Source organism: Ischnura elegans, chromosome 3, assembly GCF_921293095.1.
Source record: "Ischnura elegans chromosome 3, ioIscEleg1.1, whole genome shotgun sequence".
In the NCBI taxonomy this organism is placed as follows: domain Eukaryota; kingdom Metazoa; phylum Arthropoda; class Insecta; order Odonata; family Coenagrionidae; genus Ischnura; species Ischnura elegans.
In genome coordinates this window covers 11,543,428-11,568,389 of record NC_060248.1, presented here as the reverse complement: position 1 = coordinate 11,568,389, position 24,962 = coordinate 11,543,428, and positions in this window count along the sequence as shown.

The following is a 24,962-nucleotide window of genomic DNA, read 5'->3' as shown; positions in this document are numbered from 1 at the left end:
AGGGAAAGAGAGGAGAGTGCTGGATGAATATGGAGATTATCCATCCCGGCGCCTTCATCCCTCCTCCCTCCGTCCCTTACTTCCTTCACATTTTACCACTTCTGTGGCCTTAAGAGGGCGCATCACTCCATTCATTGTATTTTGTATTTTTTTCGTCGCGAGTTAATTTTTTCATACTTTATTACCATCTTTTTACTTTCTGGGTAAATTTATTAAACCCTTTCTCGACTAAAAGCCTGTGTCTCATAATTTTGACAGCGCTACCGAGATGCTAAGCGAATTAGGCTGGGAGCCGCTGGAGATTCGGAGGCTGCGCGCTCGGCTTAGATTTCTTGAACAATTGAGAATGGATATCTTTAACCTGGATCCGCCCAAAATATTTTTTTTTATAGATTAATAATTGATATTCTAGGGAAATGCTCACGGTCACATTTTAACAACATTCTGAAAATATTACATTGATCAGTTGAGTATTTTCCGAGATACAGGCTGTGACATAAATGTCACATTGGGCGGATCTGTTGTCTTTTGGTGCAAGGTAATGTTTCCCCAGATTAAGCAAACATTTTTCGCATTTGTGCTGCAGAGTTCATTTAAATTATAAAAAACACTAAAAAATATATATTTTGCGCATATTATTATTTGTGTACACTATTTTCAAGCTTTTGTTTGCATTTAAAGTAAATTATTGAAAATCTAGCATAATTTTTAGTGTTCCACTGCCCAGGATTCATAAATTTTTCAATGTAAAGTGTGATGCTTTAGAGTGTATAAATTTTCTGGATTTTTAAAATGGCATTTCACAAATGTGGGTTGCATCCTATCTATATACAGCCCTTGTGGTGACTGACTCACTCATGGATACAAATTCCCGACCACTTCTAGAAGTGCTGGAGAGCTGAAATTTGGCACGCGTGCGGGGAACCCGAAATGATCCGGAGGAAAAATCCGAAAACCGGAAGTTTCCGCCACGTGTCGTCGCTAGGTCGACAAAATGGCCGAAATCGCGCTTTTTCCGGGGACCGTCTTTCGGTTTTAATTTTACTGCGCGCGAACCGTACGTGCCACATGCATGCTTAATGCAGTTTTTGAAAGCTAATAAACGTAGGCACGTAATTCTGTAATGTTCTTAGTTTCTGTTAAAGAAACTTGTAGCCAAAATGGCGTCCAAAAATTGGTTTTTCGAAAATAATTTCATCCCTTCCGCTCCCCTCGACTTAATTTCAAGTGTATGATAACGAAAATGATTATTATATATGCTCATAACATCGTCTACGAAATGTAGGTAACAATTTTCTTTCGTCGTCCTTGGTTAGTCAGAAAAAAATTAAAATATTCCGAAAATCACCGAAAATTACGATTTCCAAAAGATTAACACAAGATTTTGCCAATTTTAACCTGACCGATTTCTTTCAAACTTTGTAGATACATACACTTATTTATTGTCTTTCAGAAAACATGAACGTTTAATAAATGATTCAGTGTGTTTAACCTTAAAAAAATAAAAATGGCGGGAACTACTCACTTTTTTCGGGGACTGGTTTGCTTTTTATTGTATTACTCTCGAAATATGAATGTCATAGGGCACACTTCTGTTAGATATGACAGTAAATGAATGTGACCATATAGTATCGTCATCTTTTAACCCCCCGAAACCCCATAAAAAATTAAAATTTTCACATAAGTAACCTTTTCGGGTACTTTTCGTCACAATTCCGCCGCTTTTCCAATCCTTACCACTCATCGCTACGGAATTGATGTGGACGATTGATCACCGCTGGCAGTAAAAACCTATAAACCCCCGGTAAACCCTCATACACCCCCCCAAAAATTAAAATTTTGCATATAAGTCTACTTTTTGGGTACTTTTCGTGACTATTCCACCGCCCTCAACGACTCATCCCCACGGAATTTATGTAAATGGATGGTGACCGCCAGGAGTAAACACATTTAAACCCCCGGTATCCCCCTGAAATCCCTCCCAATCGTAAAATGTGTCATTTAGTCTCCTATTTGGGTACTTATCGCAAACATTACGCCACACTACCCGTCCCCTCTGAGCTCTAGATCCGGAATATTTGGTGAGGGCGAGCAACCGTAAACCATACGGGAAAAAATACCAGAAACCTTTCGCTTTTCCGCCGAGTCGCCTTTCCGAGTAGTTTTCGTCACAATTTAACCGGTGCCCCAACCACTTATTAAAACCCCCGATAACCCCGTGAAACCCCAAAAAAATGTCTAATAAATCGCCTCTCCAGGTAAAAGAATCGTCAGACCACTGTTCCGGACCCCTAGGACTTATCGGCACGGAATTTATGAGAACGATTTGTGACCAATGGTTTAACACAAGTATAAACCCCCCGGTATTCCGTTGGAACCCCCGCAAAAAATGAAAAACTTGCCATTAAGTCTTCTTTTATGGGTACTTGTCGCCACTATTACTCCGCATCGCACTATCCTTTACAATCATCGCTACGTGATCACTGTGGACGATTAGTGACCGCATGCATAACACATTAAAACCCCCGAATCCCCCTGGGCACCCCTCTCGGTGGAGAAGAGCATTAATGAAGACTAAGCGGAGCAGCCGCGGGGGGGCTCCTCGACCCCAAGGCGGCGAAGCCGCCCCACAAAGAGGAACGGCGAAGCCGTTCCGAGGAGTGACTGGCGTAGGCGAGGGGGAGCTTCAGTAACCCTCGGGCGGCGAAGCCGCCCCAATGTTCAAGCGGCGCAGCCGCTGTAGACTCCACCCATCTCAACTCACACTCAACCCCTGGGCGGCGAAGCCGCCCTCCAGCGAGGAACGGCGAAGCCGTTTCGAGGAATGAGTGGGGCGCCTCCCTACCCCCTGGCCGGCGAAGCCGGCCCCTAGCTGAGGTGAGATTATTCGAACTTTAAAAGTCTTCGAGCGACCAGAAATGTAGACGGCGAAGCCGGAACCGGGGTTTTTAAGGGGCGGAGCCCCTTAACGAGCGCGCGGAGCGTGCGAGTCCTATCTATATACAGCCCTTGTGGTGACTGACTCACTCATGGATACAAATTCCCGACCACTTCTAGAAGTGCTGGAGAGCTGAAATTTGGCACGCGTGCGGGGAACCCGAAATGATCCGGAGGAAAAATCCGAAAACCGGAAGTTTCCGCCACGTGTCGTCGCTAGGTCGACAAAATGGCCGAAATCGCGCTTTTTCCGGGGACCGTCTTTCGGTTTTAATTTTACTGCGCGCGAACCGTACGTGCCACATGCATGCTTAATGCAGTTTTTGAAAGCTAATAAACGTAGGCACGTAATTCTGTAATGTTCTTAGTTTCTGTTAAAGAAACTTGTAGCCAAAATGGCGTCCAAAAATTGGTTTTTCGAAAATAATTTCATCCCTTCCGCTCCCCTCGACTTAATTTCAAGTGTATGATAACGAAAATGATTATTATATATGCTCATAACATCGTCTACGAAATGTAGGTAACAATTTTCTTTCGTCGTCCTTGGTTAGTCAGAAAAAAATTAAAATATTCCGAAAATCACCGAAAATTACGATTTCCAAAAGATTAACACAAGATTTTGCCAATTTTAACCTGACCGATTTCTTTCAAACTTTGTAGATACATACACTTATTTATTGTCTTTCAGAAAACATGAACGTTTAATAAATGATTCAGTGTGTTTAACCTTAAAAAAATAAAAATGGCGGGAACTACTCACTTTTTTCGGGGACTGGTTTGCTTTTTATTGTATTACTCTCGAAATATGAATGTCATAGGGCACACTTCTGTTAGATATGACAGTAAATGAATGTGACCATATAGTATCGTCATCTTTTAACCCCCCGAAACCCCATAAAAAATTAAAATTTTCACATAAGTAACCTTTTCGGGTACTTTTCGTCACAATTCCGCCGCTTTTCCAATCCTTACCACTCATCGCTACGGAATTGATGTGGACGATTGATCACCGCTGGCAGTAAAAACCTATAAACTCCCGGTAAACCCTCATACACCCCCCCAAAAATTAAAATTTTGCATATAAGTCTACTTTTTGGGTACTTTTCGTGACTATTCCACCGCCCTCAACGACTCATCCCCACGGAATTTATGTAAATGGATGGTGACCGCCAGGAGTAAACACATTTAAACCCCCGGTATCCCCCTGAAATCCCTCCCAATCGTAAAATGTGTCATTTAGTCTCCTATTTGGGTACTTATCGCAAACATTACGCCACACTACCCGTCCCCTCTGAGCTCTAGATCCGGAATATTTGGTGAGGGCGAGCAACCGTAAACCATACGGGAAAAAATACCAGAAACCTTTCGCTTTTCCGCCGAGTCGCCTTTCCGAGTAGTTTTCGTCACAATTTAACCGGTGCCCCAACCACTTATTAAAACCCCCGATAACCCCGTGAAACCCCAAAAAAATGTCTAATAAATCGCCTCTCCAGGTAAAAGAATCGTCAGACCACTGTTCCGGACCCCTAGGACTTATCGGCACGGAATTTATGAGAACGATTTGTGACCAATGGTTTAACACAAGTATAAACCCCCCGGTATTCCGTTGGAACCCCCGCAAAAAATGAAAAACTTGCCATTAAGTCTTCTTTTATGGGTACTTGTCGCCACTATTACTCCGCATCGCACTATCCTTTACAATCATCGCTACGTGATCACTGTGGACGATTAGTGACCGCATGCATAACACATTAAAACCCCCGAATCCCCCTGGGCACCCCTCTCGGTGGAGAAGAGCATTAATGAAGACTAAGCGGAGCAGCCGCGGGGGGGCTCCTCGACCCCAAGGCGGCGAAGCCGCCCCACAAAGAGGAACGGCGAAGCCGTTCCGAGGAGTGACTGGCGTAGGCGAGGGGGAGCTTCAGTAACCCTCGGGCGGCGAAGCCGCCCCAATGTTCAAGCGGCGCAGCCGCTGTAGACTCCACCCATCTCAACTCACACTCAACCCCTGGGCGGCGAAGCCGCCCTCCAGCGAGGAACGGCGAAGCCGTTTCGAGGAATGAGTGGGGCGCCTCCCTACCCCCTGGCCGGCGAAGCCGGCCCCTAGCTGAGGTGAGATTATTCGAACTTTAAAAGTCTTCGAGCGACCAGAAATGTAGACGGCGAAGCCGGAACCGGGGTTTTTAAGGGGCGGAGCCCCTTAACGAGCGCGCGGAGCGTGCGAGTCCCATCTATATACAGCCCTTGTGGTGACTGACTCATGGATACAAATTCCCGACCACTTCCAGAAGTGCTGGAGAGCTGAAATTTGGCACGCGTGCGGAGAACCCGAAATGATTCGGAGGAAAAATCCGAAAACCGGAAGTTTCCGCCACGTGTCGTCGCTAGGACGACAAAATGGCCGAAATCGCGCCTTTTCCGGGGACATTCTTTCTGTCTTTATTTTACTGCGCGCGAACCATGCGTGTTACATGAATCGTTAATGCATTTTTTGAAAGCTGTTAATCGTGGTCACGTGATTATGTAATAGTATTAGTTTCTTTTTAACAAAATGGCTGCCAAAATGGCGTCTACATTTTGGTTTTTCGAAATTAATTTCATTCCTTCCGCTCCCCTCGCCTTAATTTCGAGTGTAGGATAACGAAAATGATTATTATATATGCTCATAACATCGTCTACGAAATGTAGGCAACAATTTTCTTTCGTCGTCCTTGGTTACTCAGAAAAAAATTAAAATATACCGAAAATTACCGAAAATTACGATTTCCAAAAGATTAACACAGGATTTGGTCAATTTTAACCTGATCGATTTCTTTCAAACTTAGTATTTGCATACACGTATGCATTGACTTTCAGAAAAAATAAACATTTAATAAATTATTTAATCTATATAACGGCAAAAAAATGAAAATGGCGGGCACTACTAATTTTTTCCGGGGAGAGATTTATTTTTTATTGTATTACTCTCGAAATATGGATGCCATAGGGACAACTTCTCTTAGATATGATAGTAAATGGATGTGATCATATAACATCATCATCTTTAAACCCCCTGAAACCCCCTACAAAATTAAAATTTGCATATAAGTAGCCTTTTCGGGTACTTTTCGCCACAATTCCGCCGCTTTTCCAACCCTTACCACTCATCGCTACGGAATTGATATGGGCGATTGATGACCATTGGCAGTACAAACCTATAAACCCCCAGCAAACCCTCCTACACCCCAAAAAAATAAAATTTTGCACATAAGTCTACTTTTTGGGTACATTTCGTGACTACTCCACCGCTGGTTCTTACCCCAACGACTCATCCCTACGTAATTTCTGTGAACGGATGGTGACCGCAGGGAGTACACACATAAACCCCCGGTATCCCCATGAAATCCCCCCAAATGTTAAATGTGCCATTAAGTCTCCTATTTGGGAACTTCTCGCAAACATTACGCCGCACTACCCGTCCCCTCTGAGCTCTAGATCCGGAATATTTGGTGAGGGCGAGCCACCGTAAACCATACGGGAAAAAATATCAGAAAACCCCCGATCACCTCTTGGAACCTCGCCGAAAAAAAAAATTTTAATGTCGCCTTTCCGAGTACTTTGTTACAATGCTTAGCCGGTGCCCCTTCTACTTATTAAAACCCCCGATAACCCCGTGAAACATCCCAAAACAATTCTCTAATAAGTAGCCTCTCCGGGTAAAGGAATCGTCAGCACTCCGCCACTGTTGCGGACCCCTAGGACTTATCGGCACGGAATTTATAAGGACGATTTGTTTCGTTCAACATAAGTATAAAGCCCCCGGTATTCCGTTGGAACCCCCCGCAAAAAAAATGAAAAACTTGCCATTAAGTGTTCTTTTATGGGTACTTGTCGCCACTATTACGCCGCATTACACTACCCTTTACAATCATCGCTACATGATCACTGTGGACGATCGGTGACCGCATGTATAACACATTAATACCCCCCAATCCCCCTGGGCACCCCTCTCGGTGGAGAAGACCATGTATTACGACTAAGCGGAGCAGCCGCGGGGGGCTCCTCATTCCCAAGGCGGTGAAGCCGCCCCACAACGAGCTTAAGTAACCCTCGGGCGGCGAAGCCGCCCCGACGTTCAAGCGGCGCAGCCGCTGTGGGCTCCCTCCACCCCTGGGCGGCAAAGCCGCCCCTTAAACGAATAACGGTGAAACAGTTCCGAAATGCCCTTGCCCTCTGGGCGGCTATGCCGACCCCAGCCGAGGAACGGCGAAGACGTTCTGAGAATTAAGCGGGGTAGCCCCGGCGGGGCACACTTAACCCCTGGGCGGCGAAGCCGCCTCTCAACGAGGCACGGCTTCGCCGAGGCCGCTTCCCTACCCCCTGGCCGGCGAAGCCGGCCCCTAGCCTTTTCTGGGGAGATTATTCAAACTAAAATTCTTCAAACGACCACAAATGTAAACGGCGAAGCCGGAACCGGGGTTTTTAAGGGGCGGAGCCCCTTAACGAGCGCGCGGAGCGTGCGAGTCCTATCTATATACAGCCCTTGTGGTGACTGACTCACTCATGGATACAAATTCCCGACCACTTCTAGAAGTGCTGGAGAGCTGAAATTGGGCACGCGTGCGGGGAACCCGAAATGATCCGGAGGAAAAATCCGAAAACCGGAAGTTTCCGCCACGTGTCGTCGCTAGGTCGACAAAATGGCCGAAATCGCGCTTTTTCCGGGGACCGTCTTTCGGTTTTAATTTTACTGCGCGCGAACCGTACGTGCCACATGCATGCTTAATGCAGTTTTTGAAAGCTAATAAACGTAGGCACGTAATTCTGTAATGTTCTTAGTTTCTGTTAAAGAAACTTGTAGCCAAAATGGCGTCCAAAAATTGGTTTTTCGAAAATAATTTCATCCCTTCCGCTCCCCTCGACTTAATTTCAAGTGTATGATAACGAAAATGATTATTATATATGCTCATAACATCGTCTACGAAATGTAGGTAACAATTTTCTTTCGTCGTCCTTGGTTAGTCAGAAAAAAATTAAAATATTCCGAAAATCACCGAAAATTACGATTTCCAAAAGATTAACACAAGATTTTGCCAATTTTAACCTGACCGATTTCTTTCAAACTTTGTAGATACATACACTTATTTATTGTCTTTCAGAAAACATGAACGTTTAATAAATGATTCAGTGTGTTTAACCTTAAAAAAATAAAAATGGCGGGAACTACTCACTTTTTTCGGGGACTGGTTTGCTTTTTATTGTATTACTCTCGAAATATGAATGTCATAGGGCACACTTCTGTTAGATATGACAGTAAATGAATGTGACCATATAGTATCGTCATCTTTTAACCCCCCGAAACCCCATAAAAAATTAAAATTTTCACATAAGTAACCTTTTCGGGTACTTTTCGTCACAATACCGCCGCTTTTCCAATCCTTACCACTCATCGCTACGGAATTGATGTGGACGATTGATCACCGCTGGCAGTAAAAACCTATAAACCCCCGGTAAACCCTCATACACCCCCCCAAAAATTAAAATTTTGCATATAAGTCTACTTTTTGGGTACTTTTCGTGACTATTCCACCGCCCTCAACGACTCATCCCCACGGAATTTATGTAAATGGATGGTGACCGCCAGGAGTAAACACATTTAAACCCCCGGTATCCCCCTGAAATCCCTCCCAATCGTAAAATGTGTCATTTAGTCTCCTATTTGGGTACTTATCGCAAACATTACGCCACACTACCCGTCCCCTCTGAGCTCTAGATCCGGAATATTTGGTGAGGGCGAGCAACCGTAAACCATACGGGAAAAAATACCAGAAACCTTTCGCTTTTCCGCCGAGTCGCCTTTCCGAGTAGTTTTCGTCACAATTTAACCGGTGCCCCAACCACTTATTAAAACCCCCGATAACCCCGTGAAACCCCAAAAAAATGTCTAATAAATCGCCTCTCCAGGTAAAAGAATCGTCAGACCACTGTTCCGGACCCCTAGGACTTATCGGCACGGAATTTATGAGAACGATTTGTGACCAATGGTTTAACACAAGTATAAACCCCCCGGTATTCCGTTGGAACCCCCGCAAAAAATGAAAAACTTGCCATTAAGTCTTCTTTTATGGGTACTTGTCGCCACTATTACTCCGCATCGCACTATCCTTTACAATCATCGCTACGTGATCACTGTGGACGATTAGTGACCGCATTCATAACACATTAAAACCCCCGAATCCCCCTGGGCACCCCTCTCGGTGGAGAAGAGCATTAATGAAGACTAAGCGGAGCAGCCGCGGGGGGGCTCCTCGACCCCAAGGCGGCGAAGCCGCCCCACAAAGAGGAACGGCGAAGCCGTTCCGAGGAGTGACTGGCGTAGGCGAGGGGGAGCTTCAGTAACCCTCGGGCGGCGAAGCCGCCCCAATGTTCAAGCGGCGCAGCCGCTGTAGACTCCACCCATCTCAACTCACACTCAACCCCTGGGCGGCGAAGCCGCCCTCCAGCGAGGAACGGCGAAGCCGTTTCGAGGAATGAGTGGGGCGCCTCCCTACCCCCTGGCCGGCGAAGCCGGCCCCTAGCTGAGGTGAGATTATTCGAACTTTAAAAGTCTTCGAGCGACCAGAAATGTAGACGGCGAAGCCGGAACCGGGGTTTTTAAGGGGCGGAGCCCCTTAACGAGCGCGCGGAGCGTGCGAGTTTAAATGTATAATGTTAATACCATAAACTTGTCAAATATATATCAAGAAAAATGATTTTAAATTTATGTAAAGTTTTTGTCAGGAGTGTTATGAAATTACAGAACCTTGAATTGACGCAATCAATGGATTTGCTAAAGGTACATGTAAATAATATTTTTACATTGCGAACGAGTAAAACAGTTGAAAATGTATTTCCCCAATTTTAGTAAATACATAGAATAAATACATATTTGAAAAATATTCTCACAAAATAATAGAGTGTATTATAGTATAAAATGTAATGAAATGTGAATCAATTTGTTTCTAATTAACTAAAGATTGATTTAGATTTGAATGCCGACGTATAAGTACCATTTTGAGTGGTAAGCTGAAAAGCAATATTTCCATATCACATGTATCGCATGCAGAGTGGTTGACGAAAGCGCAATATTCAACAGCACGGCGACGCCATATTTTATTTAGTATAACAGGTACTAAATGTTATATATGATTTAACACTTTCCCGGCGAACAACTTTTGAAAAATCTTCTCGGGATACCGCGCGGGTTAGATTATTTAAGAGCGCCGACGTTTCGGGTACCGACTCGCTACCCATTCTCACGGCTACTGATAGAAAATTCGAAGTGACCGTTGAAGCCCAGCATTAGGAGGGGCCGGATTGGTCGAGATCCGATTTTCTGTCAGTAGCCGTGAGAATGGGTAGCGAGTCGGTACCCGAAACGTCGGCGCTCTATTATAATCTTACCCGCGCGGTATCCCGAGGAGATTTTTCAAAAGGTACTAAATGATCATTAGCATCGTAACATATTTCATTGTCTGCCTGTGTTGAAATGAAGTAGAACGGCGGCTATACTTGTCTTCGTATAGATATATGGCCAGTTATTTTTGCGCTAACACGCCTGAACTGTAATTGTTACATGCAAGGACCAGATTTCCGCTTGTGAACAGATTGTGAACAGCTATATCCAAGAGCCATGAAAAAATATTCCACTACGACCACAAAAACGGATTGTCTTCCGCCGAATGAATTGCATGCAAGGAGGGATACCGAAATATGCAATCATACTCCTGTCAAAAGAGAGTTTTCTTGGTGGGAAAAATCCCCCTGAAATGTTCTTTCAATTTAGTGATCTATGGGCGTAGCTCACACAATTTGTCTTTCATGCCGGACATCGCATTGTCTGCACAGTGAAGGCATTTACTTATCACAAGGAACCTATTCCTTCGCTTGGCTACTGCAACCATTGAGCTGTGAACATCCCAAGAATCATCCCAGGAGCATTTCTTGCATGGAACCCTGTTAAAACCCCATAACAGTATAATTCCTATGAAAATTTTCATCTCCTCTTTACTGATACTAGGAGATGAAAATACAATAAGGGCGGTATAATTATCTGATTGTGCCACGAGAAAGAAAGAGTTTGATACGAAAAACCCATTTAAAAATTTCTACACATGATTTTTTCTTCAATCCAGGAAGATCTGTTTCGGGGAATAACCTATATCTTACAAAATGACCTTCCCGTCGCTAATTGGCTGCTAATTATTTAAATTTTTTAAATGACTTCGAAACCTTTTCTTTGCGTGTAACTGGTACCGAAATTCTTCCGGACTTCTCTTGACATTCATTAGCATTGTAATTATCAAGCCGAAAAACAAGCTCCACTCTTGCCCGATGTTGTCTTCTCGTTCAATTTTCCACGAGTCCACCAGCCTCATCAGCTGCAATGTCCTCATCAGTGACAACTGCTGCTTCTGGTGGCTCAAGGTATATTGATTACACTTCGTCAAAGTCTTCGTTTTCCGGAAGCTATTTGGCTTCACACAGTGTAGTATCTCTGAGCTATCGATATCACTAATATTTATAATTTTAATTAAAAAGTATTTACCGGAATAAAAGTTAATAAATGCAAATTTATCGCTTAATCGATAAATAATAAATAGCTTTGCGAGAATACGAAGGAAAAAACGTTGAAATTACAATAAATTGTACTAAAGTATAAAATTCGCAACTTCGAAGATTTGCTTAGGGATCCGCCCAATGTGACATTTATGTCACAGTACCATTTATCAAAGAATATTATAGAAATTGAAAGCAATACCAAACATATTAATGTACTGTTAATAATATTGTATCATTATGTTGATATATACCAAAATTGTGAATATGGCGCATTTAGTTAATGAAAAAATTAGATATTTACACAAAGCGAATGTCCATTTTCAGTGCCTAGAGAAGGTACCTAAGTACCAGGGGTGCTTAAAGTATAGGTATTCACTGTCACTCAAATTTTCTTACCCTGAATTGAAGCACTTAGCTTCCTCTTTCTAGTAATGTGTAAAACACAACAACGTACCGTGCCCGAGCGATGCAAGAGTCATTACAGTGGAGCGATACAGGGTGTGACATTTTAATTACATTGGGCGGATCCAGGTTAAGAGCGACACAGAGAACATAATATTAGAGCCTCACCATATTTCCAGGTCCGACAGGAGCGATAAATTACGAGAGATATTTTGCCGAACTGATAGACGTAGTCATTTGTTTTTACTCCGAACCATAAAGGATTTCAATAAATGCTTCTCGTAATTTCGTTAGAACATTTCCTTTTTATGTGTAAATGGGTGGTGTCCTAACACGCCCTGCCACACGCCTTTTAGGAGGCTTGCGGGGAAGTATGTAGAAATACAATTTCTTCCACTGATAATGCTGTGGTACGTAAAACTTTCATTTTAAGGTACTGACAATTTTTGACAAGGATCTTTTTTAAATTACACTGAAAATTTCAAGATATGAATTATGTTTTATGCAAGTACTAGATCACGGAAGAAGACAGCTCAAGAGGAACTGAAGCGTCTTCTTAACTGTATTTCTTCCGCACCCTTAAATTTCCTCTCTGTATAAATTAGCGTAGTGCCCTTTCTTGTCACTGTGTTATAATTGTTCAAGCTTTAAAAAGTGTAGCTTAGCTCAAAAGGTTATAGCACCCACGTCTTTAGCATACGAATAATAGTGAAACATTTCAAACCCAATTCAATAGCGCGGTAATTAATTCTGTGACTTATCCTTTCTGTTGATGGTCACTAATTAAATATTTAGTATTGATCATGGTTCCCTTCTGGTGCTGATATACATCGACGAAAATTTTAAGAATAATCGACTGATTAACATTTAATAAATTGAGTCCGACTTACTTCACATTGCAATAAATTCAGGATATCTTGGTAAGTTACTAAGAAAAAATAAAGGGATTTTGGTTATCAGGTGTCTGCATTGTGGTACTTAGTACAGGTTGGTAAAAAAAAACAGTTATTATATACTAGCGGAAACCCATTTAGACGCTATGAAATCATTTGAGCTTTTTCATTATTATCATTTAGGCGAGGAGAAAAGGTTGCAGGAAACCGGGTGACAGCTTCTATTAACAAAATCAGCTCATTTCTTTCCTCAATGAATTTCTCTCATGATTTGGCGTATTCTTTTACTTTTGAGTTTACAAAAATAACTTGAATCCATTCAGTAGCTAATTACGACCTGAGGACATTGCTTAGTTCCTTGTAGGTATACCTCATGAAGGCTAGCGCCTAAAGCATAGTCCTTGCTGAGATCTTTTGAGTTAGTCTGGATAGATTATTTATTCAATAAGTGCGCCCCTATACCGAATCCCTTGTAACTTCACTGGCAGATATTCGATTTTTCACTGACATTATTTGCGCTAGCCCGAAAATATCATCAGTCATGAGACTACCTCAACGCTATTAATGCAGTGATTTTTTGTGATATAGGTACCTCTTTGTCTTACGTTTATCTCCTTTGCCTTTACTTTTTATTATTATATTATCCTATTTTACGACACTGAATAACATTCGCTCTTGGGATTTTTATATCGGTAGGTTTGTAAGGATAACAATCCTAAGCACTTATATCCTGAGCTGGTGTTAACTATGAGCTGAGGTGGGAATTGAAACCGTGGTCTTCGTATATGCAAGCGATGAATGTAAACCACAACAACTGAGGATGATATAGTTTGCCAATGTTCCAAAAATTTTTAAATTTCCCTGGAAACAAAAATTTTCCTTCATTTGACCATGAATGAAATCTTTCCTTCCCACGCGTTATTTCTTGTTGGAGACACGCCCACTTCACTACTCAAATATGCCGTTTTCGACGTGGGCGGACGCTATGGATATTCCGTCTCTATGCATCGTGAATCGGAGCGTGATGGCGCTTGGAGTATTTTATCTCCGAATAACATTTTTAGCTTCGGAGCGAAGTCACGCTAGCAGCCTTTGTTATTTGCATAACGAAATTAGCTACCTTTATCATTGTTTGTTTTCGAGATAAAGGGTATGCATGTAAATTTGATTGACTCCATACCATCCTAGTGCTTTCAGTGACCGGTGACCAGCTCTCCAACATTCTGTGAGTGCTATTCCCATCGCGTTCAATGGTTCAATTTACTACCTATAAGTTTGTAAATATATCCTCAATCACTGGTAAAATAATGAACACACTTACTCAGTTTTATACGAGTAATGTATTCAAGAATGAATACGCTTTAGTCCACCGTAATTAAATTTGAAGGTGAATAAAAGGAAGAGTATGTAATAATTTTTTCGTTTGTTTGAGATAAATTACCATTGCCTATCCCATCCTGCGTACATGTTCATGTTTAAACGTAACGAGTTTTATTTGATAAGAAAACAAGATAGCACAATATTTGTAGCTATTTTTAATGCGGTGGCATTTGCTACAAAACATAAAGTTTTTTTAGAGTAAACCTTGAGTATTACGACTAAACGGCTTAAAATGAGATTAAAATTAGGAGAGGTGTCGCTTCCTTGAGGGATCATGGCATTAGGGTGTGGTGGGTGGCAGGGAGCGTTTACCGGCGATGATTGGCCAACTCCCGTCAGCCGATTTCAGGAGAATTCCTCTCATCTTTGTCCGGGTGGCCTGGAACCACCAGGATAAAGCGGTTGTGCGTCAAAATGGAGTCAACTCATAGAATACCACCAAAACCGTGAAACCTGGCGAAATTTCCTTCAACCCATTTCCGCCCACCGCAGTCCAGTGGCTACACCCTAATGTGCTGGGAAAATGAGGCTCTGGATTGAAAAAAACAGGGTACTATATAGTTCCCAAATATACAGCTTAATGTTTTGTCAATCTAATCCATCTATTAGTTTATTTTTGAATCGGGTAGAAATAATCGCACTTGCTGAAAGAGACGGAAAACTTCTGTTTGGACGCCTGCTCTTTGTAAATAAGATGCAAGTAAAATAGAAATAGGAAATTGGAGAGAAACATTGGAAAGGTAATTTTTAACTTCCCTTTAACCAAAACCAGACTTTCCCTGAAGGTTGCATCCTTCTTTATCCTGGCATAAGATGTATTACGCATGACCTTGTCATTTTTACCTCCCAGTGCAGCTCTGTGGACAAGCGATATTCTGAGAAAACTGTTAGATGAATGCATCACCAAAATATTTAAATAGACTACTTATGACGACCGTAGGATCTGAAAACCTATATATCTTCAAAATCGCATTTAGACATTTTTGCCGGGCGTAAATGGGTGAAGCTAAACATATTTCCAGGCTATCTGACGCCTCAGCCGCGCATTTCCGCTTCACCTGCAAGCTCTTCCTCACCTCGCTCGTCATCACAGCTTTTTCCCCGTCACATCGACCTCAATGGCCTGTGGGAACTTTTTGTGAAGGAATTATTCATTCTTATCTCTGAAGTCCGGATTCTGTGCGCATGCCTTACTTGTGCAAAAATGTTCCATGACCTAATTTACTACGAGTGTGCTCATTGGGATGACAACGGGATAGAGAGGAAAAAAGGAGAGAAAATAGATATTTATGAAGAATTACTTTTTTTGGTTTAACAAATGCCATGCCGTCCATTTTATGTTTTATTTAACTATTTTTACTATTAAGGAAATCTATGGAAAGCTTTCCTCAGAGAGTTGGTTCAGGATGAAAAGTAAAGAAATATTTTGTTTCGTGAAAGACAAACAGATGGAACTTGAAATCCGACTCTGGTGAAATAGGTCCTGCCTCTCATCTCCCACGCAAAGGCACTAGAAAGGAGCAGATAGATCTCTAGAAATTACCCTTATAATTTTGGTAATTTTGAACTAATGCTCCCTTTTCATGGTAAATATATCATAAACTAAATCATGTTTTATGCGTAAAAAGTTCTTTCAGCTTGATTTAAATCTTGTTGAAATATATTGCTTCCAGCTGTGGCGATGCGCAAGACTTGCAATGCTAGTGGCATAATATGCACAGCAGTCCAGACTATCTTGTCCGGTAAAGTTCAGAAATTTCCAGAGGGGAAAGACGCCTCGGAATTTTAGGCTAAAGAACTTGACCGGAAATCGGGGGATCCGGCTTTGAACCCCATTTAAGGCGAATGCATTTTTTTTCTCTGTGGAATATTCTCACAATTTTTGCCCTCGCTTACTGTATTTCATGCAATTGATGAGGTGCATTGGGAAATATTATTTGAATGTAAAATTTAAAATTTCTGAATGCCAATGTCTCTTGCTAAACTTCAATTTTAGTTGTTTGAAAAGCAATGACAATCTTTGCGGACACGGTTAAATCAGGATTTCCTTTCAAAGCCAATTTTTTTTATTCAAAGGAGAGAATGAACTTTCTGATTTTTTTCTAATTGCCTCATTAAAATAGATAATGTGATTTCAAGTTACAAACTCATTAAGTGTTTTCCCCAGCCTTCAGCGACTTTATAAAATATTCGGTCAAATTTATTTTTACACGGCTCAAGGGAGCAATTTTGAAGATCCTGTCGGATTTTGGCGGATTTGAACGAGAGTGACGTGAAAAGATGGAGAAGTGGCTGTTTGTTGCGAGAGGGGATTCGACGGGTGTGTATATAGATCGGTGGGAAATGAGATCACCGCGCACAAAGGAGTTTCGAGGTGCGACCGATTGGAGCTCGTAAATTGAATCTGCTTTTGTGGAATACGCGTGGAGTAAAAGGGTATTCGCCCGCCTAATTCTATCCCGAACGAACTGGATTCCGTAGCTGTGGAAGGAATCTTCTTTGGAAAGATTTGACTGTAATAAAAGACTGAAAAAAATAGGATTCTCGAGAACTTTTTCAGGGCATTATGTTTTGCTCAAGCAGTGATTTATGCCTATTTTTTCTCATTAGAATATTTCTCCTAAGTTAATTCAGGCGAAAGGGTAAATAACAATAGATAAATATTTTGAAGAGTAATATCATGAGATAATCTTGTAAACATAAAAAACAATTGCGCAATAGTTATTTTAGCTGGGAATAATGTCTATGACACATATTGTATAATCAGGGTGCCTAATAGCCTGTAAAATACTTGAATACTCCGTGCATTTTTGTTTTCCAAGAAAACTTGGATAACTGAGGAAAACTGAGGATATTCGGCGATTGACCTTAAAAAAAAGCTGTTTTTGACGCGTGAAGCTTTCTTCAAAAACCAATAGGTTGAACTGTTACTATTCACCTAAATCAAAGGAAAAGTAAAATTATTTTTGGTAGAATATTGTAGTAAATTTCCCAGAAATCTGAATCACTTTAATGGAAGATCCAGTAACTTTTATTTAAAATAATTTTTTCTAGATAGGTACACTGTATATTTTAGTTTTTTCTCTTATTTGCACACACATAGATCCTTCTTGGAAGCCATTAATCGGACATGTTTGGTTAACGAACTTTGATTCTATGTCTCTTCAATTATTAAAAATTATTTTTTACAATATAAATTCCTTTAAAATAGTTAAACGATTATAATGAAATTTTAAAAAATATTAAAACTTATATGACATTATTTTCAAGCAGTTTTTTAGTTGCATAACTTAGCTAACGAACTGAAAAAATTCGCAAATGTTATTCAGGAGTGTTCCGTCTCTTGCGTTCAGTCTCTTCACGCAGGCTAGCTCAGGTACCGTGGCCTCGCTACCCGAGCTTTATTGGTTTCTTACGAAGGGAGACTGGTTAGTGCTCAAAGTAAACTCGAGTTCATACTCGAAGTCACGAGTTTCATTCGGTACTCGAAAGCTCGCGAGCGTGCAAGTGCGAGGCCAAAGGAAAGAACGCTTGAGGTCGGACTCATTTCCAAGCTTCGTCGGCGCTCTTTTTAATAGCAGTAAGGAAGAAAATATTTTTACTTTCAAAGTAACTCGAAATATATGTGACCACAATCTCTAAGCAAGGATCCCAGGAATTAAGATGCTAAGACGTGGATTTTAAAATTAATGCGATCGGAGATATAAAAATGTAACGCACAATACAAGTATTAAAAAAAGCCTAGCTGGGTTTCATCAGATCTGAAAATAATTTGTCAATCATACAAATGTAGCTAGAATTTAAGTCTTATTTATGAATCATTAATTATTATTGTGGAAAATTAATTCCATTTCATTTTTCAAGAAGTTTAAGTAAAGAAGGTAATGAGCTTAATAATTATCACTTTTTCAGAGATTTTTTTCGGAAATTTCCTTTTAAATATTGTAATATTTCTTTGCTGTTACGTGCGCGGAACCCTGAGAATTCGGAACTGTGAATTTTTCTTTACATTTACTTCTTTACAGCAAGTCACTGCTTCTAGTGAAATTCTATTTCATAAAATCTTCGGTTCTGATTATTCACCGGTTTGATATGCATTTTTTCCTAACGCTATTTGCTTTGCCATAAGCTTTTATGGGGATCTTTCAAGAATTCTCTTGATCTGTCAAATCCTGTTCGCCAAGCGTCTTAAATTCCCTTTGGAGGATGAAAATGATGGGTTAGGTAGAAGTATGGACTTTTCTCGAATTTCAGCCCCTTGCTGACGATCATACCCTTAGGAAGGCAAAATGGTAATATTTACATGCCCTTCAATAATAATCTATTCCTCTCATTAACTGCAACCGCTCACTTGCCGAGTACCGTTGGCCTTATTGAGTTTTAGCGCGCCAGAAATTATATTTTTCTGTTCAACATGGCTCTTTAAAATAACAAGAAAATGTTTCCATGTAGTCTTCCGCGGAGATTTTGACTGTGGGCAGTGATTCTTGCGGTTTTGCTTCCGCGTTTATCGATTGTGCGACAGCGATGCTGAAAAAGTGGAAATTCTGATAGGGATGTAAACATAATGTGACTTTTGTGTTCTAACTAATACTAATGCGCAAACAATTTTCTGCGGAATTAAGTGCTTTTGATGATATTCTCGAGGTTTCGAGTGCATTTGTATCCAAGCTGTTTCCGCATGAAGTAGATTTTTCGGCGAATGCATTTTTCCATTCCAAAAAATTATGCACCCCGGAGGTATGGATATACTCTCTGTTAACACCGTTTAAACAGAAGAGTCTGGTTATATGAGGAAAATCGTCACCGAAGAAATGTCTGTTTACGTACAGTTCGGTTTTCTTACGCGTTCCATGCAATGCGGTGCTCTCTCCGTCCGCCTACGACTCGTGACGTCACGGTGGAGCGTTTTAAGCCTTCTATCTCGGTGGTCCTGGAGCGACGGACTTTCAAAAGACAGTCTTGAAAAGGTGGAGTCGCAATTGTGAAGCAACGTGTCTCCACCAACTTTATCTTCCGTCCTCCACTCCTTAGAAAGAGCGTCCTGGTGCGTGGAGAATCTTCTTCCTTCCTTATCTTCTCTCATTCCATTCTTACTTCTGTCACTCGTCATCCACCGGGTCTTATCTCCTCAGTCGGCCCCGCAAAACTGTTTTTTAGCATTTTTCAAGGTTTCAGAACTCAGCGAAAAGAATGCGTAGGAACTAGAATGAAATATTTGGGCAAGAGAAGGTTGATGATAACGAGAATAAGTGCTGAAGGAAAAAAAATGCTCTTGGTGTTTTCAGGAAACGTTAAGGTAGAATTTTCAGCCCTTAGATGCGAAGCTCTCCCTTAGGTATTGAATTTATGCAACCCTTTTCAATATTATCCCCAGCCAGCAGTAATAATTTGCAAATTAAAAGCGACTCGAAATAACGGCGTACCCAGGATCATAGCTAGGCGGGGGCAAGCCATGGTCTAAGGTGGTGGCAAGCCAAGTTGTGACGTTGGTTTATGAGATTATTTCTTTTTAAAAATTGTTTTATTTTATTCACATATCTCATAGTAATACATATCATTTTTCGTGGGTTTAAAGAATATTTGTTGAATACTTTCGTTTCAATTCAGTAATGATTTTTCTTAAAGACTTCTGCAATTTTTGGCTTCTAGGGGGGTAGCTGCCCCCCTCCCCCTGCTTCTCGCTGGGTACGCCCATGACTCGAAAGTTAAGCGAAAGCACTTTTGACTAGAAGAGGGAAATACCATTCCAGACAAACGCCATTTCACTTGGTCACAGTAATTTGTATTTAACTCATATTTCTGCGTTTTCAAACCTTCGAAAGACGGCACCAGCGATGGTTTCACTGTCGGAAAAAAGAAAGTGCCGTATTATAGAAAAAGGAAATGGATTTCCATCCCTGGATCCATCGCAGAAAATAACCTCGTGATTCAGTCTTAAGTAAAACAATGCTAGGAAAAAAAAATAGCTGCGCCGGACGAAGAACAGAGAAAGCTAAACTGCTGATAAATGGATGGTTCATAAAGATCCATCAATTCATATATGTTGTCTTATTACTCTTCTCCTGGCCAGGACTCAAATGAGTTATTCCTACTAGACTGCTAAGGTATGTTAACTCACTCCCGTATAGGTTTTTAAGACATATACGTTGTACGTCTTAATTGTATCTTTATGAGTTTAGATTAATACTCGCACGCTCCGCGCGCTCGTTAAGGGGCTCCGCCCCTTAAAAACCCCGGTTCCGGCTTCGCCGTCTACATTTCTGGTCGCTCGAAGACTTTTAAAGTTCGAATAATCTCACCTCAGCTAGGGGCCGGCTTCGCCGGCCAGGGGGTAGGGAGGCGCCCCACTCATTCCTCGAAACGGCTTCGCCGTTCCTCGCTGGAGGGCGGCTTCGCCGCCCAGGGGTTGAGTGTGAGTTGAGATGGGTGGAGTCTACAGCGGCTGCGCCGCTTGAACATTGGGGCGGCTTCGCCGCCCGAGGGTTACTGAAGCTCCCCCTCGCCTACGCCAGTCACTCCTCGGAACGGCTTCGCCGTTCCTCTTTGTGGGGCGGCTTCGCCGCCTTGGGGTCGAGGAGCCCCCCCGCGGCTGCTCCGCTTAGTCTTCATTAATGCTCTTCTCCACCGAGAGGGGTGCCCAGGGGGATTCGGGGGTTTTAATGTGTTATGCATGCGGTCACTAATCGTCCACAGTGATCACGTAGCGATGATTGTAAAGGATAGTGCGATGCGGAGTAATAGTGGCGACAAGTACCCATAAAAGAAGACTTAATGGCAAGTTTTTCATTTTTTGCGGGGGTTCCAACGGAATACCGGGGGGTTTATACTTGTGTTAAACCATTGGTCACAAATCGTTCTCATAAATTCCGTGCCGATAAGTCCTAGGGGTCCGGAACAGTGGTCTGACGATTCTTTTACCTGGAGAGGCGATTTATTAGACATTTTTTTGGGGTTTCACGGGGTTATCGGGGGTTTTAATAAGTGGTTGGGGCACCGGTTAAATTGTGACGAAAACTACTCGGAAAGGCGACTCGGCGGAAAAGCGAAAGGTTTCTGGTATTTTTTCCCGTATGGTTTACGGTTGCTCGCCCTCACCAAATATTCCGGATCTAGAGCTCAGAGGGGACGGGTAGTGTGGCGTAATGTTTGCGATAAGTACCCAAATAGGAGACTAAATGACACATTTTACGATTGGGAGGGATTTCAGGGGGATACCGGGGGTTTAAATGTGTTTACTCCTGGCGGTCACCATCCATTTACATAAATTCCGTGGGGATGAGTCGTTGAGGGCGGTGGAATAGTCACGAAAAGTACCCAAAAAGTAGACTTATATGCAAAATTTTAATTTTTGGGGGGGTGTATGAGGGTTTACCGGGGGTTTATAGGTTTTTACTGCCAGCGGTGATCAATCGTCCACATCAATTCCGTAGCGATGAGTGGTAAGGATTGGAAAAGCGGCGGAATTGTGACGAAAAGTACCCGAAAAGGTTACTTATGTGAAAATTTTAATTTTTTATGGGGTTTCGGGGGGTTAAAAGATGACGATACTATATGGTCACATTCATTTACTGTCATATCTAACAGAAGTGTGCCCTATGACATTCATATTTCGAGAGTAATACAATAAAAAGCAAACCAGTCCCCGAAAAAAGTGAGTAGTTCCCGCCATTTTTATTTTTTTAAGGTTAAACACACTGAATCATTTATTAAACGTTCATGTTTTCTGAAAGACAATAAATAAGTGTATGTATCTACAAAGTTTGAAAGAAATCGGTCAGGTTAAAATTGGCAAAATCTTGTGTTAATCTTTTGGAAATCGTAATTTTCGGTGATTTTCGGAATATTTTAATTTTTTTCTGACTAACCAAGGACGACGAAAGAAAATTGTTACCTACATTTCGTAGACGATGTTATGAGCATATATAATAATCATTTTCGTTATCATACACTTGAAATTAAGTCGAGGGGAGCGGAAGGGATGAAATTATTTTCGAAAAACCAATTTTTGGACGCCATTTTGGCTACAAGTTTCTTTAACAGAAACTAAGAACATTACAGAATTACGTGCCTACGTTTATTAGCTTTCAAAAACTGCATTAAGCATGCATGTGGCACGTACGGTTCGCGCGCAGTAAAATTAAAACCGAAAGACGGTCCCCGGAAAAAGCGCGATTTCGGCCATTTTGTCGACCTAGCGACGACACGTGGCGGAAACTTCCGGTTTTCGGATTTTTCCTCCGGATCATTTCGGGTTCCCCGCACGCGTGCCAAATTTCAGCTCTCCAGCACTTCTAGAAGTGGTCGGGAATTTGTATCCATGAGTGAGTCAGTCACCACAAGGGCTGTATATAGATAGGAATTGTTATTTTCTTACTGCTGTTATTACATTATATTTTCAAATGTTTTTAAATTGAAATTCGCCCTATTCATTGAAAGACATGACTACATTATGTTCAATTAGTGATTTGAGCAACGTGTTATGTTCATCACATCTACCACTTACTGGAAAGTGTGCTAGCTAGTGGAATAAATTCCCTTTTTGATTCTTAAATTCCTCATTTGGCTTCGCATTTTTCTCGGCCAAAAACTTGTGTCACTCCTACGATATGATCTTCTGGCGCTCTCTACACCATGTTTAACGTATTTCAATTCATTGAAAGACATGACTAAATTATGTTCAATTAGTGAATTGCGCAACGTGTTTTGTTCATCACATATGTCACTTATTGGAAATTGTGCTAGCTAGTGGAATTAATGCCGTTTTTAATTCTTAGATTCCTCATGTGGCTTCGCATTTTTCTCGGCCAAAAACTTGTGTCACACCTACGATATGATCTTCTGGTGCTCTCCGCGCTATGTTTAACGCATTCTATGGAAGGATAGACCATAAGGGTGAGAGGTCTAGGAGGGAGTATAGGGAGAGAGTGGAGTGTGTATCGGATAATTGCTTCCCCCATTCCGCGTTCGATTCGCCGTGAGAGAGAGAGAGCGAATATCCCACCCGCTCTCCCGCAATTTATTCGGTCCGCGGAGCAGAAATGAAGGGATGACGGCGAAAGACGTGGAGAGCAAGACGAGCCCTTCGCGAAATTGAGTGTGCGGCCGCAGGAACACGAGTCTATAGGTCCCTGCTCTCACCACTCACGACTAACTCCCACGTGCTCCCCTTGATTGCACCAAATCTCTCTCAAGACCTCTTGATCGAAATAAAGAGTGGTTTTGGCTTCCCACGCTGCGAGCACTGGCTCAAATCCCGGCAATGACAGAGATTTTTTCGGAGACTACTCGATGCTTACTCGAGTAGAGGAGACAAGGAAGGAATGGGACAGCACAAATTTCTCTCTCTTGATTTAAGTTTTTTAGCTCTTGCTTTTCTCACATATATTAGAAGCAGTAGCTGCATTTCCTCCTAAAATGGCTCCTTGCTCACTTCTCTCAATGTGAATAAAGAAGTGGATATTAGTTTTCACACCAATTTTGGAAACTATCATGAGATGCTTTAACTTTAAATTTCTTTTATTTTAATTATGACTTTATCTCGCTGGAAGGACTAATGAAAATTCATGTTCTTTTGGTTTATAACTGATAATTTTAATAAAATTTAGCTGTTTTTTTAAACCTAATAATACATGTGAAATCATAAAGCCCCTTAAGGGCGGTCTGGGACATCAGATATGTGGGAGGAATGGGACATTGTCCCACTCCTTCCCAGCGCTATTATTTTTTTAAATTTTATTTTATAAGGCATTATAAGATTTAGTATTAGGTAATTATGCCGAATAAGTAATCCAGAATGGTAATAGTGAAAAAATCCAGATATGGTACCAGTGCCAAATGGTATCTACCATTTTGGAAACTGTGAAGTTGGTTTGTGATGAAGGAAAAAGTGTGAGAGAGGCAGCAAGAGTGAAGAAATCATCAAAATCTGCATTATCAAGACATGAAATGAAAGCATTTGCTTCCAAGGACAAGTACAGTGTAAATTTTCAAAGCAATCTGATATGTGGAATGGTTTCCCTCTTTTGAACCACAGTGGGAAAGGTTTTAGTAATGAGTATGATGATGGATATATGTAATGTTAAATTCATGCGAAAAGGGGGAGCCAATATAAAAATTTCCCTCCCTCGACAAGAAGACATTACTTTCATAGAGAAAAAAGTTATCGTTCTGAAACTGAATTCTCCAATTCTGTTTAAAGACATTGAAAGAGTGAAATCCTTGTTTACATTTACTACTGATACTGTAAATCGTATAAATATGATCAGGAATAACTAAAACATCTATCAATTATGTATTTTGAATCAATTACGTATTTTTTCTAGCTATTTTTGCACATTTACAATAGTATTCCATTCCTCCCGGAATGAGGGAGGACTGGGACAAATGTCATGTCTCCAGAAAATGCTTAATTCCACAGTAGGTACTCACCTACTCTAATTTCTCGTGGAATTTTCTATGAAATTTAGAAGAGTCAAGGCAACTAAGGACTACAAAACATTGATTTAAGCTGCTCATATTTTCACAAAAAATTGTATTCCAAAATTCGTCCCAGTCCTCCCTAGTCTCCCCTACTTAGTGGATGGCATTTCAATAGAACTCCGTCCGTCGGAAGGGACGTTAAGGCGAGGTACCCTTGGCGACTTTCGTTATCAGCAGGATAATTCTCACGCTGGGTTTCTCTCTACCTTTCCTAATCTACCTAAGCTACAAATAACCTTGGCTGACGATCATCTCCTCCAATCTTCACACCACCCGAGATAAGAAGGA